This window comes from Aulonocara stuartgranti, assembly GCF_965226115.1.
Source record: "Aulonocara stuartgranti genome assembly, chromosome: 10".
NCBI lineage: Eukaryota > Metazoa > Chordata > Actinopteri > Cichliformes > Cichlidae > Aulonocara > Aulonocara stuartgranti.
The window spans coordinates 34,132,756-34,140,525 of record NC_138946.1 but is presented as its reverse complement, the minus strand read 5'-3'; the positions used below and the strand labels follow the sequence as shown (position 1 = coordinate 34,140,525).

Sequence of the window (7,770 nt, the reverse complement as noted above, 5' to 3'; positions counted from 1 at the left end):
TTAATAAACCTTTTCAAAGTCTGTATTACACAGTGATGCTAAGCTTTCTAAACACCTTGAGTCTCAACAGGAAGGTCAGCTGGGCTCTGAGTGCTTATGCCAGATGCACATTTCATGCCTCATAACATGCTCCATATAATTTTTACCAAAATATTAGGAATGATTTTATTACTGCACTAATACTTCACCCCTACTATTTTTGACATGACATAACAATTATATGGAGTATCTTATGGGACATAAAATGCACATATGGCATTTTACTATTTCTTTCTAATATTTCCCTACTGGTAGCTGCATTGTGCTACATCACACACCAGCTCTCTCTTCTTCCACTGGCCACCTGACCTCCTTGAGACCATTCGATGCTATTGCGGTACAGTACTGAGCCAACTCATTTTTTAATATTTTGCTTCCAAGGAGCCAGACGTGTAAGTTCTTTAATGCTGAGCTGAAGCTCTTCAGTTGTTCTTACTGTTGTTTGTTAATCCACTTAACACTGACTTCAGAATTGTACAAAAGGCGTAAGACTCAGTGGATGAACCAGTGATAATGCCAACCATCACAGTTAACAGGCACGAATAGTATGTTTGCATAAACAAGATCATTTCTAACAGCTATTAACGTAGGGCGGCCATATTTTGATTTCCAAAAAAGAGAAAACTTGGCTCACTCATGAAGAACTTTCTTAAAGAAACATAAAATCGTTCCGGGCATTTTGACTAGAGTCCGGCCCCCCAGGTATGAAAGCCATAACCCTAACCCGCTGTGGTGACAGTGATGTACAGTCTTGTTGGTATATGTGTGATTTCTATACATTTTACATCAGATAAAAACTTTCAGATGATTATTTATCAAAAGTGAAACATTTTAAATGAGAATAAAGAAAAGTATTTCTGAGTTATTTTTATACATCGGCGAGCATCTGGCCAATCCACCACCTTTCATTGTTTATACCGTTTATACCGGTATGCCCGATGGCCATGTCAGCTATGGTCGTTAGGAGGGAAATTTCTTTTGCAGTGAAAGAAGGACTTGCGCTTTGGGGTCGTTCAAACATCATTTGGCGCGTTCCTGTGCGCTGTCTGTGAGCGCAGAGCACGCGCCCACAAAGCAAGTTTGGGGATGACGTCACACACGGGTCCTCTGGACATTTTTATCAGTCTCGAAAATCCCCACGGACAGAACGTGAAAAGAGGACATGTCCGGGGGAAAGAGGACGGTTGGTCAGCCTATATTAACTGAAAACTTGACATAGTTCACCACTGTGTGCAGTGCGTCTTTTTTTTTAGTTGAGGAAACTGGACAAGTAGAGGAAGAAAAAGAAGAAGTGGCAAAGCTTAAAAAACCCTCTTTAACAGTGTCTGCAAGCCACGTCCTTAAGAAATGGGGAAAACATCCGGTAAAAACCCGGACACAGAGCCTGAGAGCATCCAGTCCTTCAGCTGATCACCTGCTGTTCACTGAAGTGCTCTTAGTGATAGGGAGGCATTTATTTCATAGAATCAGCCAAAGAAATGCGAAGAGCTGGATGTTTTACCAGCATCCGGTGGAAAATGTGGGCCAGCAATTAGACTGTTTCACCGACTGCTTCTCTTATCTCCACTAATGAGTCAGACCTTCCCTGAATTTTGTTTCTGGGGAAACGAAGCAGGATGGCCAGCAGAGGCGCTAATCACACTGCTGTACACACAGTGTTAGATGGATGGATGATTATGGCAGCTCCACATCTGTGCTTATAAACCCGGTGATCTAATCCGGGACACACATGACGCTTTATTCTATAACGCCAGGAGTCTGGCTGCTTTGTGTGAGGTGAATAGTGACCAGTAGCGCCAGTATCGGAGTTTTCCACGGCCGTCGGCACCGACTGGCCACGCTGCGGGAACAGGGCGGATCTTAGGACCCGTGCTTTCATTCCTCGTCGAATAACAAAAAGTTAGGGGGGCGCTCGGCGTGCTGTGGACGTGCTACACAGCAGTCAGAGTGTGTCAAAGTGTCTGTGGTCAGCCCCTTTGCTGCTGTGCTCCCATTGCAGTGGTGCAGCAGCAGTCAGCTGCAGGGCTGCGTGTGTGTTTGTGTGCGCGATCTGCCGCGGGGTGTCTTCACTACTCTGTGGCTGCACTGTAAACAAACCGAGGCGAGTGTAGGCTGGTCCGCCCGTGCTTTCCGGAAACGATGGTGCAAAACACGGGACACACCTCGGGTCAGCAGCCACACGCAGAAGCCCGACGAGGTGCCCGTCTGTGAACAAAAGGCAGCGAAGAGAGCGACTCGAACAGGCACCGCGCGTCCGAGCGGGACAACCCTCTGAATCCGGGGCTCGAGCACGCACCAGCGCTCTTTTTCTGTTTTGTGGGTAAGTGAAACTTTTTCCTCTAAATCCTCGCGTGGTGTGTTCCCGTCGGGTTTCAGGGCAGTCGCCGTGGTGTAACACAGGTACGCTGGTGTTGTTGTGCAATGCAGATGGAGCTCCCCGCACGTGCTTTCTGACCGTGTTTTAATGATGTTCAGTGGATCGCTCGCGTGGGTCACTGCAGTTTGTTGCACTGAATTTTAAGCGCTTTTGCGCCCTCGAGCTGGAAGCTGCACCGAAACGCAACGTTGCGTGACGTGCCGCTTATTTATGTCACGCACCTGGCAGAACATGATGTGGCCTTGCACCAGACACACGACGTTTGTCAAGAATCTAACTGTGCAAACCAGAAACTTAGATTCCAGGGTTACTGTGGAGGGCCCGGTTTTAGCCCAGTTCCACACTGGTATGTCTCATGCGATCACAGATTTCCCTCTGTGAGCCACAAGCTGTAATTATTTATTGATTAGAGAGCCAGCAGAAGATGAATCCTCGAAATGAACACGTGTGAGTTTGAAGTCCTCATTTGTGGAATTTAAGGACTAAATTTCACTGCTTGCAGCCTCTCAAATACGAGGATCATATGTTAGACTTCAAATGTCATTGAAAGGACAAGCTGACTAAATGTGAACTTTGTCCTGCGGTTAATGATATAGTTGCAACGAACGGTGCTCAGCAGGGCACGTCTGCGTGGATGAGACAGGACCCCACTGTCAGAAGATCTCATTTTAAGATCATTAAAAGATTTCAATCTCACCTGTAGCTCAGAGTTAAACTTCTCCCAGTTTTGTTGGGTGTGATTGAAGGAGCTTCCAACTGGAGCGCAGAACACTTTGCATTGACAAATTATGAGGTGGGAAATCATCTACTCAACCAGAGCTGAGGAACTTTGAGCTACACAGAGACTGGGCTTTCTAGACACATTCATTTTGACCTGCCTGCACTCGGTGTGACTGTCGTACCAGCTCATAAGGCTTGTTCTGAGATCTTATCCCTAACAGCAGGGAGCCACTCGGCTTGCCCGGAGAAGGACTGTTTGCTCTCACGCTTTGAGGCACGCACCTGAATTTTTGAAGTCGCTTGAAGGATAGCTTCCAAATGAACAGACTCATTCGGTGGTACACCTTGGAAAAACAATCAGCGAGTGGCTGAATGACACACAAATAGTTGCAGAGTCGTCTCTGACTTCCTTCCTAACCCCAGCCTAAACAATTAGTCAGGCATGGTGTTTACTCAGCGCAGAGAAAACCAGTTTCTGTTTGGCTTGGTCGACACTATGATGACTTGAATCCCCGCAGGCACAGTAACTAAAGTGACTTCAGCTGAACTGGCCGGAGGCTCTGTTGCAGCGGTGCTGACGTATTGCGAGTTTGGTTCCTGAGCAGCTCAGCTTCCCTCTTTTGGGCTTATTTAGTGTTTGTTTTTCTATGCAGCACTTTTTGCACTGGATCCCAGGAATGGAAGCTGGAAACAGCTTTTTAAATGGTTCTCCAGTTTGAACAAAACATGTGCACAGGTGATGGCTGCATTTTGGTCTTTGTCAAGTGATGTGCCCAAAAATGAGCCATGCATTGCCAAGAGTTGTTTGTTTAGAAGCATATTGCAGATATACTTTGATTAAAACAAGATCTTATTTCATTATTTGCTTTTGCATGGATTGCTTCGGTTTTCCTTGCACGCTGCTTTTTTTCCCCACTGAAGGTGCCGATGGCTTAAACTGGAACCATAGCAGAGACACAGCTCAGTGACTAAAAAGGAGGACATGTCAACAGCTCCCAGCTCCTTCAGCCCCTCTGGGAAATTACTTGCATGAGGCTGGGAGGAGAAAGAGATATGTATTTTTTGTGTGTGTGTGTGTGTGTGTGTGTGTGTTACCATTAGTGTTTTAAATAAATCTTAAAAAGATTTACATAAAGGCCTGAACATCGTTCTGCGTCGCTCTGTGACTGCTCGCAGCTGGTTGGAGATGACGACCACTTGACCCTGCAGCTCGTCATTTTGGATCTTTTGTGGTCATTAAGTGTCTGTAGAGCTTCAAGTAGCATCGTTTGATCAAATCAAGGCCTTTCTGTTTGTTTGCATGGTGGTGTGTCTGCTGCTCACTGTAAGAGAGCCCGGTGATCATCATCAGGTGGAGATGAGCTACACCTCTACATGTTTGTGTGTGTCAGCCATGAAGGTTCACAGATTTGGATCCAAATGGAAATCTGTGCCTGACCTTTGACCTGGACTGGTGAGACATTATTCTTGGGATTTGATGCTTTGATATTCAAATAAAGCCTCTATGTAATACACGAAGAAGTTCAGTTACACACAGCCTTTGTTCTTGGGTTGTTGGGTCTTTTAGGAGACATCAGCCATAATGAGTCATTTTGCAGGAGATGGAGCTGTATAAATACTGTCACAGATAGTGACAGTAGTCTTCCTCACCAGAGATATAAGACAACTCATTACGTGCATCTCAAGTGTGTTTTCCAGTCTGGAGAGTGACGCTCAGGCCTATTTGTATCCACGCCAAAGAGCGCTTTATTTGATGTCTCGCAGGCTTTCATGTTACAGCTGTGAGGAGCGAGCAGCAGCTGTACTCGCTGTAGTGATTCTGCCTCCTTTGTAGAAGCTCCCGGTGTAATGTTGCAGAGTTTCACTCTGTCAGAACGACTCTAGGATGAATAGACGCATGAAGTAATTGTAACAGGTGAGCTCTCCAACAGGGCTGAGATGACCGAGTTAAAGCAGGTTAAGACGAGTCTGTGTCCCGCTCTGTTTTATGTATTGTTTCCTGTTCCTGTTGATGGTGCTTTCTGGATATTGGTCACTTATCAGCGCGGTACAACGCAGGGCGTGGTCTATATCCTGCTAATTCATATATTGAAGATTCAACTTACAAGTCTGAACAATGAAGCCAACATGGAAACACTAATGACTGCAGTTCCTCCACAAAAAGTAAGTCAGTGCTCTCAGACTCCATGTTTAGGCTAAACTAGCAGTGAAAAACATCTTTACTTTTACTCTCTATACCTAACTGTGTATGCTGCAGTATTGTTTGGTTTGGTCAAATTGAAGTATTCAATCATATTGAAAAACAAATCGTTCCATATGCATCTTTATATGCTAAAACAGAGTAGCTCCAGCCCACAGCTTGGTACTTGCTGGGTTTGCAGTTTGTCACACAAACTAATTAGATTAAAAACGAGGAATCTCCATATTTAGGATAAGTGCTCAAAATCAGTGAATGATGACATCAAGCACAAACTTACAGGCAGCCTGAGCTACATTCTTGTGTGCCGAGCTGGGCTGCTCAGATCATGATGGTCTGCACAGAGTCAGTCAGAGAACCAAACACAGCTAACACTGAATAAAAGGGTGGGTGAGGTAAAGAGACACCCCCCCCCCCCCCCCCCTTTTTTTTTGCTTTATCCTCCAGATGACATTTTAAATGTCAGCCAACCTAACAGAAAGATAATTGTGAAACTTTAGGTGCAGGTAGCAAGTTGTGTTATTTTACTTTTTAGAGGCGAGAGGTGTAGAAAGTGAATCCTCATTAGTTCATTCTGCACCTGGCACGCAGCTATATCTGCATATTGGCCTTTATCATTCAAAGCACGATCAGTAAGGACTCCGGGGGTCCTCAGATCTCTCAGTTAACCTCATCCAAGTGCTAGCCTGTACTCCACCCCACTTGCACTTCTCGCTCGTTCTCATTAGTCTGTGTATGAGAGACAGCGGCACATCTTAAGACGGCCAAAATTAAAGTATTGATTAGTATGTTTCTGTGGCTTTCCTGAAGCTTTGGCTGCGTAACCACATTGTGATTTTACAGAAATCCATACGGTTCGATATAGTAGTACTCTTAGAAAGACACGTTGTTGTCAGACTGGCAGTATGACAGCAATGCAATAAATTTGTTTCCTAGAAAAATAACACAAGTAGCTCTTAAATCCCTGTAAGTTGTGTCTGTATTCATGTCCTGCTAACGTCGTTCTCTCGCACGGTCCCAGGGCCGGGGAGCTAACTGAAATAAATGTGTGGTTGAGTGTGTGCCTGCCCTCTGGAGACGCTGATCTATGCTGAAAACTCCCCTGCAAACCCCGACATCGGCTTTCCCTCTGCAGCACTGGTCACAGCGAACACCTTTTGGGTTTAGCCTTACCTGCTCTGAGCACTCACCACCTGTTCCATATTTTTAGCTCACTTCATTTCCTTAAAGAGGGCCTGACAGTACACAGGGAGATACTCGTTTAAAGTGAAATGGTACAAAGATAAAAATAGTTAATGCATATCTCAAGTTATTTCAAGTGAATGCCCACACACTGGCAGAAGGTTCTGTCACCCAACCTACATGTGGCAGCTATGTGAAACATGTAGTAGTAATGAGACGGGCTTAAACAGATGGTATTGTCTTTGTTTACATCAATTTTCAAGTGATACATGGGTAGACTTGGGACCAGGTATGTTTTGCACTAAACAGGGGGTGTTTGGCATGCTTCAGCTCCTAAATAAATGGATTGGTTCCATGTCGATATAGATGGAAGTGCCTGCTTTGCAGTCCCTGATCATTAGCGATAGCACAGTATATTAAGATACACGGTCCCAATGTGTAGTAACTGTAATCTGATTTTCAATCTTTCAAATTAAGTAATAGTGTCATTTGCACATGCTTCTGGTCATGCTATCACTGTGGCTCGTGGGATAGCAATGTCAGTCAGTCCGTCCACCACACCGGTGAAGACTGGGCTGTATTCATTCCTTTAATTATTCCTGCCTTGCTGAGGATTCAAGTGTTTGCTAATCGACGGTTGCACAGAAGTTTGGTTCAGACATTCATATCCACCGTGAGATAAATTGTATACTGTAATTCTCCCTTCCACCAAGATGCAGTACTTGGTTTACAGTTACCGTATTTTTCGGACCATAAGGCGCATTAAGCGAAACCAAACAGCCAGATAAGTCAAACTTTCCTCAACTCATTCTTCTTGCTTCCTCCACTTCTGTACCATTGATTCATTAATGCTGAATCCTCTGCAGCTGATCTATTCCCATGTTGTTGCAGTATATGAATGACTAACCTCGTATTGTGGATGGATTATCTCAGTTGTTCTCCTGACTGAAGTTTGGTCCGTTTACAGCAGGGGTGTCAAACTCAAATACACAGTGGGCCAAAATTCAAAACTGGAACAAAGTCGCGGGCTAACATTAATATTTATTGAAAAAAAAAAAAATCTTCCTCCAGATATAAGAATGAATCTTTCCTTATGGACTCAAATACGTTTTGCAGGGGCCAAATGTAATTAGGCTGCGGGCCAGAGTTTGACACCTATGGTTTACAGCATCCTGCCATGCGATTGCATTTGTCTCTAACCATCGGGAACCTTCACGTTAACTTTTATCGAGTGGAAAAAAAGTTAGCGTTCATC

The 7,770-nt window shown here is 44.7% G+C and overlaps 1 protein-coding gene across 5 annotated transcripts in view; it reads left to right on the top strand.

Annotated features, from left to right (window-relative positions):
* Positions 1 to 1,484: 1,484 nt before the first annotated feature.
* Positions 1,485 to 7,770, top strand: part of camkk1a (calcium/calmodulin-dependent protein kinase kinase 1, alpha a) — a 57,052-nt gene continuing 50,766 nt past the window's right edge. For 2 of the 5 annotated variants that reach the window (XR_014279325.1, XM_082549273.1), the window contains exon 1: positions 1,486 to 2,359. The gene's annotated coding sequence lies outside the window, so the exon portion shown is untranslated. Of the gene's footprint in view, positions 2,360 to 7,770 lie in introns of all 5 variants that reach the window. The other 3 variants (XM_082549274.1, XM_082549275.1, XM_082549276.1) reach the window with 3 other exon arrangements.